Below are 10,528 nucleotides of genomic sequence, written 5' to 3'. Positions count from 1 at the left end.
GCAACTAGAGAAAGCCCTCGCACAGAAACGACCCAACACACCCAAAAATAAATACATAAATAAATAAATTTTTTAAAAAATATTGTGCTTGGACCCAAGGTTTAGCAGTAAATAAGACTCACAAGGTTCCTTGTTTTATGGAATTTCATTCTTGAGGAGACAGGGGTTCTAAAATGAAACCATGAATTACACAATTAATTGTTTAATCACTATTGGGATAATTGTCTGAAAGAGACCTCTAGCATGCTAAAGAAGATATATAGTAGGGAGCCCAGATCTGGTCTGGAGGATCAGGGGCAGTGAGATGGACAATCTCTAAGATGGCTCCTGTCTTGGTTCAGGCTGCCATGACAAAATACCACAGACTGGGTGGCTTAAACAACAGTTTTGGAAGCTGGGAGGTCCACGATCAAGGTGCCAGCTGATTTGGTTTCTGGGTCCCACATCCTTATAGGCCTTATCTTCAAATGCAGTCACATTGAGACTTAGAGCTTCAACATGTGAATTGGGAGGTGGCGGGGCACAAATTAGTCCATAATAGCCCCCAACGTTCTCTGCCTCATGGTATTCATGCCCTTGTGCAACTTCCTTCTTTGACTGTGAGCTGTATCTAGTAACTGACAAATAGAATATACTAAAAGTGATGGAATGTTGCTTCCAGGATTAGTTACAAAAGGACTGTGGCTTCTGTTGTGGATGTCTTCTCTCACTTCCTTGTTCTGACGGAAGTCAGCTGCCATATTGTGAGATGCCCTGTGGAGAGGTCCTCATGGCAATGAAGAGAGAGAGACCTCTGGCGAACAGTCAGTGAGGAACTGAAGCCCTCAATGCAATAGCTCATGAGGAACTGAATCCTGCCATCAGCACCGTGAGTGAGGTTGGAAGCAAATCTTTTCCCAGTTGAGATTTCAGATGAGATTTCAGACCTTGTCGATAGCCTGACTGCAACTTCATGAGAGACCTTGAGGCAGAAGCATCCAGCTAAGCCATGCCTGGATTCCTGATACACAAAAATTGTGAGATAATAAATGTTTGTGTTTTTAGTTACTAAATTTTGGGTAACTTGTTATGCAGCAATAGGTAAGTAGCACAAAAGATTTCCTTGAGGGAGTGACTCTTACATAGGAATATGAAGGATGATGGGAGTTACTAGGTGGCAGAGTTTGAAGGGAGGGAGGAGTGTTCTAGACAAAGACACGAAAGCCAGAGAGGCAAGGACATCTTGGCAAGAGTTCACTGGAGAGAGCAGTGTGAGACAAAGCTGGTGAAATGGGAAAGTGCTTTGGAAAGTTCAGGAACATAACAGGAGGAATGAGCACAAATCAGACAATGAAAGAGCATTTTCCTAGTTGCCTAGATGCATCCATAGAATTATAGGGTGGAGAGCACCATGATGAGAGCCAGGAGACCTGAGTCCTAGTGCTAACTCTGTGACCTCAATCGATCACTTGGTCATTCTGGTCCTCAGTTTTCTCATCTATAAGATGGAATCTGAATTCTTTACAACTCTCATTCAAGAGTCATTATAGTTATATGAAACCTATATGAGGAAAGCCATAAGACACTCCTGAAAGAAACAAAAGTAGGCTTGAGCAAAGAGAAAGACATCCTATGTTACTGGAGAAGAAGACTCAGTTTCATAGAGATGCCAGTGCTCCATAAATTAATTTATAAATTTAATGCGATCCAAGTAAATCAATATCAGAGTTTTGACAGAGCTAGATAAGTTGATTATAAAGTTCATATGGAAGAATAGACAAATGAGAATACCCAGAAATAGCCTAAAAGTAGAAACAGCAAAGGGGAGGGCTAGCCCTAACATATTATTACAACATGTTCTAAACCTCTATAATTAAAACTGTGATTTTGGTGTATGAACAGACAGATGAATAAAGCAGGGTAGAAAATCCAGAAATAGACCTAGGAACACATGGAAATTTAGCGTGTGATAAAGGTGATATCTCAAATCAGTGGGGAATATATGGACTGTCGCATAAATGATGCTATACAACTATGGAAAAAGATAAAATTGAATGCATTCCATATAAGGAGTTGAACCCCAGTGCAGTCTCAACAAAGGCCTCTGAAGACACTATGGGAAGCTTAGAAGCAGGGATGGCCCCTCAGAGTTTTCACAAGTTGGAATAAAGGAGCTGGGTCTTTCTATCCCACAACAACCAAATGTATCAGAAGTTTAAATGCAAATAATGAAAGTATAAAAATAGTACAGGAAAACACAGATGAATTTTTTAAATTAAGTGTGGAGGAAAACTTCCCTGTGATTCAAAATCTAGAGGCAAAAAAGATAAATTTGACTGCATAAAAAAATTTCCATGGAAAAAATATTACAAATGAAGTAAGAAAATGACAATTAGGAAAAACATATTTGCAATATAGGACTCATAATGTACTACATCCATGGCTCTAAAAAATGGAGACAAAAACCAAATAATACAGATACTTGGGCAATATATGGACAAGCAGTTCACAGAAATAGAAATGGCCCTTAAACACTTGAAAATATATTCAGTCTTATTCATAATAAGATAAATGCAAATTATAGCTATACTAAGACATATCAGGTAGGCAGAAATCCAGAATTGGACAACATGCTTTGTTGGCATGACTGTGGGGAAGAAGGCATTCTCATTCATGGCTAGTGTGTGTACAAAATGATTGAACTTCTATGGAGAGGGATTTGGCAAGATTTAGCAAAATTATATTTGCATTTACCTCTGACCCAGCAAACTCACTATCCCAAGGAAACGCTTGCAAAAATTAAAAAAAATTATGCACCAGGCTATTAACTGCAGGATTCTTTGTGGAAGCAAAAGAATTGAAACAACTCCAAGGCTTCTCAATAGGGGACTGATTGAATGAGCAATGGGATATCCACATAATGAGGATTATGCAGCTAAAAAAAGAAGTGAGGACAATCTCTGTATACTTACGCAGCATGATCTTCAGGGTATATTGTTAAGTAACAAAACCTAAGTGAACAGTGTTTACAATATGCTAACTTCGATTTTAAAAGGGGTAGAAATATGTGCGAGTGTATATATGTGTATTTACTTATTTTTTAAAAAACAATGGAAAGATAAACTGAGAATTAATAAAAATGGTTAGCTAGAGGGGAGAGGAGGGAACAGGGTAGAGGAATTAGAGATGGAAGCCAGATTTCTCTGAAAGTATTCAATTCTATATTTTTATTTATTAAATGTTCTTAATAACTAAAAATTATTTAAGCAAGTTACACTTTTATTTATTATAAATTTTATTTTATAATAAAAATAAAAAATAAAAATTTTTATTTATTTAAATAAAATTTTATTTTATTATTTATTATATATTATTAAATAACATTTATTTTTTATTTCAATAGAATTAAAAGCATTTTATTTAAATGTCTTTAACAATTTTTAAACAAAATTTAATCAAAAGAGAAAAAAGCAATACCTGAATATTGAAAAACAAATGGGCCAAACAAATTGGTGGCATATGGTGAATCCTGTAATGCACCAGTCAGACATCTTTTGGGGAATGAGGGACATGATCCACCAGCCACTAGAAGTGCTAGTGGCAGAGAGATCTCAGCTGGCAGCCCTTTGTGGGAAGCACCTTGGTGGAAGAGAGGGGCTTCCTGCCCAAGGTCTCACTCCCTTCCTGGGGCAGCCTGCAGCCAGTAACTGGTTGACGCAGGGGTACAAGGTACAGCTCCTTTGCCCCATCTTGGGACAGCTCTGTAGGGCCACCCAACTTCAGAGCTCCCCAGATGGTCTGAATCGACCTTTGTTGAGACTATATCGCAGACCAGATTCTCCTTGTGCCCTGTTTCCTTACCTTTCTTTCCAGGTGTTGCTCTCAAGAGCACTCCCTAATAAATTTCCTGCATGCAAACTCCATCTCAGCATATGCTTCCTGGGTCACCCAACTATGACAGTTGGTGCCAGGAATGCCAAGAGTGGGTCAAGAAGCAGTCACTAAGATAGTGGTGTTGGATCACCTGCTGCCAGGCTGGCAGAAGATATCATCACTTCTAGTAGAAAGTGTACAAATAGTCCCTGACGCAATTGCAGTGCATACGTTAAAAACTTTCACTATTAGCAAACTGGTGGGGAGGAAATATTCTAGTGGGTACAGTGTATCAGGTGTTAGAGATATATAGAAGAAATATGGGTGGATGTTGCTAAGCTTATTTGATGCTATTTAATGAAATACTGAGAGTGATTAACTGGTTATTAAAAACTAAACATGAAAGCTAAAGGATTTCCCTGGTAACAAATATAGAGGCTCTCATCTTCTGCAACTGGAGAGCAGGAATAGCTGAGGACCAGGTCCAGGGCTTAATCATAAGAGTAGCAGAGCCTCAGAGGAGCTTAAACTCTCAATATTGGCAAGTCTGGTATGCCAAGGACGTGGTGCTAATTAGGAAAAAGTGGGACCTTGACATATGGAATGGGGATATCTGGGTTCATGCACCTAAAATATTTAATTCCCAAAGGTCCGTGAACACTTTGAGCCAAGGGAATGACTCCCACCTCCCTAGGGCTAGTCCTCCTCCTTTCTGCAGGACAACTCGAGCCCTTTCGGGGTCAGCTCTACCTTCCAGGCCAATACAGTAACTAGAGTTAAGTCACTAACTGGGGATGTGATGGACCTGATGATGAAGGAAAGGGACTATACGTTAAGGTGTTCAGGATCCAGGAGGGTACACATGATGATGGAGTAAAAGGGACTATATCCTAGGAGCTCAGGATGTGGGTGAATACACATGGGACTGAATTCTGAGAGTGCTGGATCAAGAGGGATAGAATACAGAGTTGAGTAAGGGAGTTTAATTAATTTGGAAGCACTCTCCTGGGATACAGGATTTAACAACCTGGCAAGGATCTCAGGACATGGTGTAAACATGCTGTCAGAATGGTTTCATACATATGGATAGTGATGGCCCATACTAAATGAGGTAAAGATGCCTGAATTGCCATAGAAGGCAGTAGAACAAGGGATTAAAAAGTTCAAAGAAGTGAGCATGCTAAAATGGATATACGTACTAAATATGTAAGCCTGGAAAACTCACCAGGCAATAATATTCCATGGGACAGACCAGAGGATACACCATTTACCAAAGTAATAAGGAAGGTGCTAGAGAGATGGGAACCCAGAATCACTAATAAATTCAGTAGTGGCTCTCCTCTATAGACCAGATTGATGGTAGGAGATTCCAATACAAAACTGGGCTCACTGATTGCATTGGGGATGTTAGAGATGGCTCGAGAGGCTGAGCTGATGCTGCATGACCCATGGCCCCACCATAAAGCACATTATTAGCACAGACTATGCAGCATGGTCCAAGGCCTCCAGGTAAACAAAGACAGGCAGGACATACCAAGGGTTTAGAGGTTACCTCCAAGAAGCTGGGGGGAAAGGGCCAACTTTTCTTTGGACAAGGTTAATCCTTTACTGTTCATCTTCTCACCAGAACTTTTTATCCTCATGCACCTTTATCCTTCCGTCACACCCACTTCAGATCAAGCTGGATGTCTGAGCGTTGCTGAAGAAAAGCACTTGACTCTGCAGGTTGGGGGTCACTAAAATTCATGGTCTTCAACCTCATTCACCTCTTCAATGCCATCAACATTTTTAAACTTTATTTTGCCAAATCTTCAAGTCCCTCTCTCATCCCTTCCTCCCTCAGTTTAAGCATACTTTGTTCAAGGCCATCAGGCTTGGTTTCTTTAACTTCCAATACCACAGTCCAGAAAAATTATCTGTATCCACACCACTGCTACCTTTTCCATTTCAGAATTAGAGGACCAAGCCACGTTCCTTCTCTCTGAGGCCAACCCTCCCATCTATACCTTAACCCTTTTCCCTCTAATTTCCTTTAGGATCTTACTTCACCTGTCATCTCCTTTCTTAATCTTCTCTTTCTATTAGTTTCTTGCTATCATCCTATAGATACACCCAGGCTTCTGTGATCCTCCCGCTGCCAAGACATCTCCCTTAATACCTTGTCTTCCTTTCACTTCTGGGCAATCTCCTCCCTCCACATCTTAGTCAAACTTCTCAAAAGAGTAGTGTATATTTACAGCCAGCACTTCATTTCCAATTATAGTTGTTAAATTGATGACCCTGATGTTGTATCTGACAAATGCCAAAATTATCTTACATTAAAAATAAAGATATTTCTTGCATGTAGAGAGTCAAAAAAAAAAAAGCCTTTAAAAAAAGAAAAAAAACTTAGTGGTTCTACTTCCTGACCTCTCTCATTCATTCCTCAGTCCACTGAAATCTTGATTTTGCCTACCACCCTTCACTAAAACTGATCCCACAAAGGTTACTCCTAAGTGCCAAATTCCATTGTCATTTTTTCAGTCTTTTTTGAAACTATTTCCTTGGCTTCTAGGTTGCCACACTCATCTGGGTCTGTTCATTCTCAGATCATTCTTTCCCTATCTTCCTCTGCTTACTTCTATGTAATTGCTCCCCAGGGCTCTGTCCTCAGCCCTCTGTTCTTTCATTCACTCATCTTGGATGACTTCATCTTCTTTTCAGGTTTTTGATAACATTTATACTCCAATGACTCCCAAATCTATATTTATATCCTGGTCTTGTCTACTAAGCTTTGGATTCAAATATACAGTAACTGATATCAGGCACACTGATATTTCTACCTTTTCTAAGACTGAACTCATCATCCTGATTCTGACCCAGCCCTTCTTCAAAATCTCTCTTATTTAGGAAACCACAAGCCACAAACCACCTGGTCACACAAGATAGAAACCTGGGAGTCAGCCTTGGCTCCTCTTTATGCCTGCAGTTTTATCCTCTCCAACCATTCTCCCCATTGCTGTCTGACCTCGTCTAATCTCCCTAACTACGTCTCTTGCCTCTCTCCCAACCACATAGTCTCCTGCTACTTCAACCTACTTAGGTATTCACTAATGCACTTTGCTGTTTATTTTGTGCCTCGTGCATTTTTACATTTCTTTTGGGTTGCCTTTTTCTACTCCTTTGCCTGTTGAATTTCTAGTTATCTTTTGAGTTTGGATTTTCACTCTGCCATCCTCTCTCATATTATTTATTATTCCAAGCCTTGGGTCATCTGATAAGTATGCCTTATATAGTTATATTTGTCACTAACTCAGAGATGGTGAAATGGAGAGGGTGACAGAACATTAGGGCATTTTACTAGAAACCTGCCTCCAGGTTAACATTGATCAACTAACCAATAATATTCAAGCACGGTTGTTCTAAGTGAAACTTGTAACTGCAATATTATCCTTCCCAAATTTCAGGTATTTACCCCTAGGGATAGCATGTTTCTAAAATAAAGCCTTCCTATATATTCCCCCCCCCCCATATTATGGGACACTGATGTTACAAGTAACAAAAATCCAATCTTTGTTTGAATTAGAAAAAAGTAATTTATTGACTTACACAATTGAAAAAGGGGGGTAAAAAATGGCTTTGGGTATTTCTAGCTCCAGGGCTCAAGGAATGGCCTCAGGATTCATTTCTTGGCTCTTTCGTTGCTCTGTCAAACTCTCTCCATATAGTGGCAAGATGGTTACTGGCAATTCAGGCTGACCGTCTCATCAACCCCTGCTGAAAAAAGAATGCCTATTTACCTACTGCTCTGGCAAAAATTCAGGATTAGCTTTGATTACACTGATCTGTGTTCCATGCTTTTTCCTGACCTAATCACTGTTACCAGGGGTGTAGAAAACACTGCTTGGCTGGGACTTGATCTGGAGTGGGACTGGCCCTACCCAAACGACTTGGGCTGAGAGTGTGTGAAAGGGGTCCCCTACTAGAAAACTGTGTGCTGTAACCAGAAGAGGAAGGATGGGCAGGCAGAAACAATGGATGTTCAGTACATTCTCCTTCAAGTTTCAGCTGTGAAGATTAGCTATATGCAGAAACAGTCCTTTAGTCATACAGAGGAGTGGCATTGATATTTTCTAATTACTGCCAAAACAATGGCTCAAGAAAGATTATTTTAAAATTAAATTATCAGTTTGGATGGGCATCCTCTAATACATAATTAGTTTATAGCTAACCAGTGGCAATCCTGTGGTAATTTAAACCACACTGACCTAGGTTCAAACCCTGGTTCAGCTCTTTTCTAGCTGTGTGGTCTTAGGTAGGTGACCCAACTTTGCTGAGTGTCAGTTTGAAGAATAATACTACTACCTTCACAGAGTTGCTCTGAGGATTAGGGATTATTTATAAGAATCATTTCATAGTACTCAGCATATGATAGGCTTTTAGTTAATGAAATATGAATATTAATATAGTACATTAAGTTACCTTGGAGTAACTTTCTCAACTAATTTATCCTGTTATTTCACCAGAAATTAACTTGTATAAAGAACATGATTCTCAGTCTATGAACTATGGAATTTAAGAAATATAATAATAATTAAAATAATTTAAATTCTTTTTTTAAAATACATTTATTTATTTATTTTTATTTTTGGCTGCGTTGGGTCTTCATTGCTGCGCGCGGGCTTTCTCTAGTTGTGAGCAGGGGCTACTCTTCATTGTGGTGCGCTGGCTTCTCATTGCGGTGGCTTCTCTTGTTGCAGAGCACGGGCTCTAGGTGCGTGGGCTTCAGTAGTTGTGGCACATGGGCTCAGTAGTTGTGGCTTGCGGGCTCTAGAGTGCAGGCTCAGTAGTTGTGGTGCACGGGCTTAGCTGCTCTGTAGCATGTGGGACCTTCCTGGACCAGGGCTCGAACCTGTGTCCCCTGCATTGGCAGGTGGATTCTTAACCACTGCGCCACCAGGGAAGACCAATAATTTAAATTCTAATCAGAGGACCCATTGTCCTAGAGTGGAAAAAATGAATTTCAATCAATTTGGAAACCTCTCTACTGTAATTTTTTGGAGCTGACCTGATTTTAGGGGGGCTTGAAGAGTGCTTATCTCATCTGCTCCTTAAGTAATTTGTACGTCAGGCCTTCACTGTCTTATCTGGACCCCCATTGTTAGTACCCACAGGTTGTTGTCGACATGTCTCTTGTACATCCATTTGCCCCCTTCAGATCCAATGGCTCTTTATCCCAAGCTTTGGGTGGCGGGCATGGGAGTTAGAGGTGATCGTAGGAGTCTATCTGCTGCATCTGGGCCACACTGGAGGCGGGAATCTCCTTTGTAAGGCTGTTTCTAACCCAGTCTGCCCCAATGAATCATGCAGCTGTTTCTGACATGGAGTTAAGAAGAGAACAAGGCCCCTTTGATTTTAGGTTTCTCACACCTATTTAGTGTTTTCCCACCCTTTCTAGCATTCAGAGTACTAAAAGTAATCTTTAAGAACTCTATTTAATTTTTAGTTATTTAATTCAATTTAAGACTTTCAAGAAACAATTGTATTTGGGAATTCTTCACAACCAATGAAGATTAATTAAAAACATAATCATGCACAGTCATGCATCATAAGTCATCTTGCATTCAGACATTAAAAGACTCTCCCCAAACCAAAGACTATGAAAAAGAACATATTAAAAGTGAAATGCCTAAAATGTCTTGCTCCTCCACCAACTTCAGTAGGAAATGAGTGTTTAGTAGAGCAAATACGCTGTATCGGTGATTGCCGGAGCAAGCTAGCAGCTGACAAAGCTTCTAGACTACTGTCTCTGTCTACAAAGTCATCTCTACAATTCTGATTACCACAACTTATCTGAATAAGAAATTTTAATACTACAGTTTAAAATTCTTTCAAAATTCCTCTTGTATTTCAGAAGTTCAGATCTATGACAGTGATATTTTGCTTGGGCCTTAGGCCAAATATTCACTTTAAAGCTAGGCTATTCAGCCTTCAGCTAAAATGTTTGGAGTTTCTCTAAAATGGTACCTCTTCCTTAATGATTTCCTTGTAGAAATAGATGATGAAAGAAATGAAGGTTCTTTTCCTTTTCAGTACAAAAACTTCCCGGTCTTCGCTCCGTGATCGATATGAACATTTACATAATTTCTGGGTAAGCTTACCTCTTCTCTACTGGTTTCTTTCGATGCTCCTATCCCACTTCCAGTCTTTTCCCCGTTTTTAAAGGTCGACTGTTTTGGATCTTAAATTCCTGAATCAAAAGAGACACAGTTTCCAAACTGCTTCCGCTCCTGCCATAGTTGGCGCTTGTGAGGTCTCAAGAAACGCCTTTTGTTGGTGACAATGACTGTAAACCATAGGAGAAAGATCCTCAGTAGACTACAAAATTAAGCAAGTTGTCCGTTTTATATTTACAATCTTCCGTTGTTTTAGAATGCATCCTCATATTTCCTGAAAATTCTTTCGTTTAAAGGCCAAACGTCTAAGACTGGCCGGCAACCAATATACACACCTTATTTTTAAATTTTATTTTTTAAATTTGTAAAATAGATATGCACCATATTACTGAAAACTTACAAAACAAAGAAAAAACTAGCACGCCACCGTCCAAACACAGCAATTTAAATCATTTTGACGAACTCCTCCCGGCCTTTGGCCTCTCGCTTCCTGCACCTTGTACCCTTGACGTTTGCGCGCA

The 10,528-nt window shown here is 39.8% G+C and overlaps 1 long non-coding RNA gene across 1 annotated transcript; it reads right to left on the bottom strand.

Annotated features, from left to right (window-relative positions):
* Positions 1-7,444: 7,444 nt before the first annotated feature.
* On the bottom strand, positions 7,445-10,524 carry LOC114237357 (uncharacterized). The gene is made up of 3 exons (XR_003623039.2): positions 10,408-10,524; positions 9,993-10,177; positions 7,445-7,608 (listed from the first exon to the last, which is right to left on the bottom strand). It is a non-coding gene; the product is annotated as an uncharacterized LOC114237357 (long non-coding RNA).
* Positions 10,525-10,528: the final 4 nt, after the last annotated feature.

The sequence above is a fragment of the Balaenoptera acutorostrata genome, chromosome 1, assembly GCF_949987535.1.
Source record: "Balaenoptera acutorostrata chromosome 1, mBalAcu1.1, whole genome shotgun sequence".
Taxonomy (NCBI): Eukaryota; Metazoa; Chordata; class Mammalia; order Artiodactyla; family Balaenopteridae; genus Balaenoptera; species Balaenoptera acutorostrata.
Note: the sequence above shows the minus strand (reverse complement) of the source record. Positions and strands in the feature narration are given on the sequence as shown.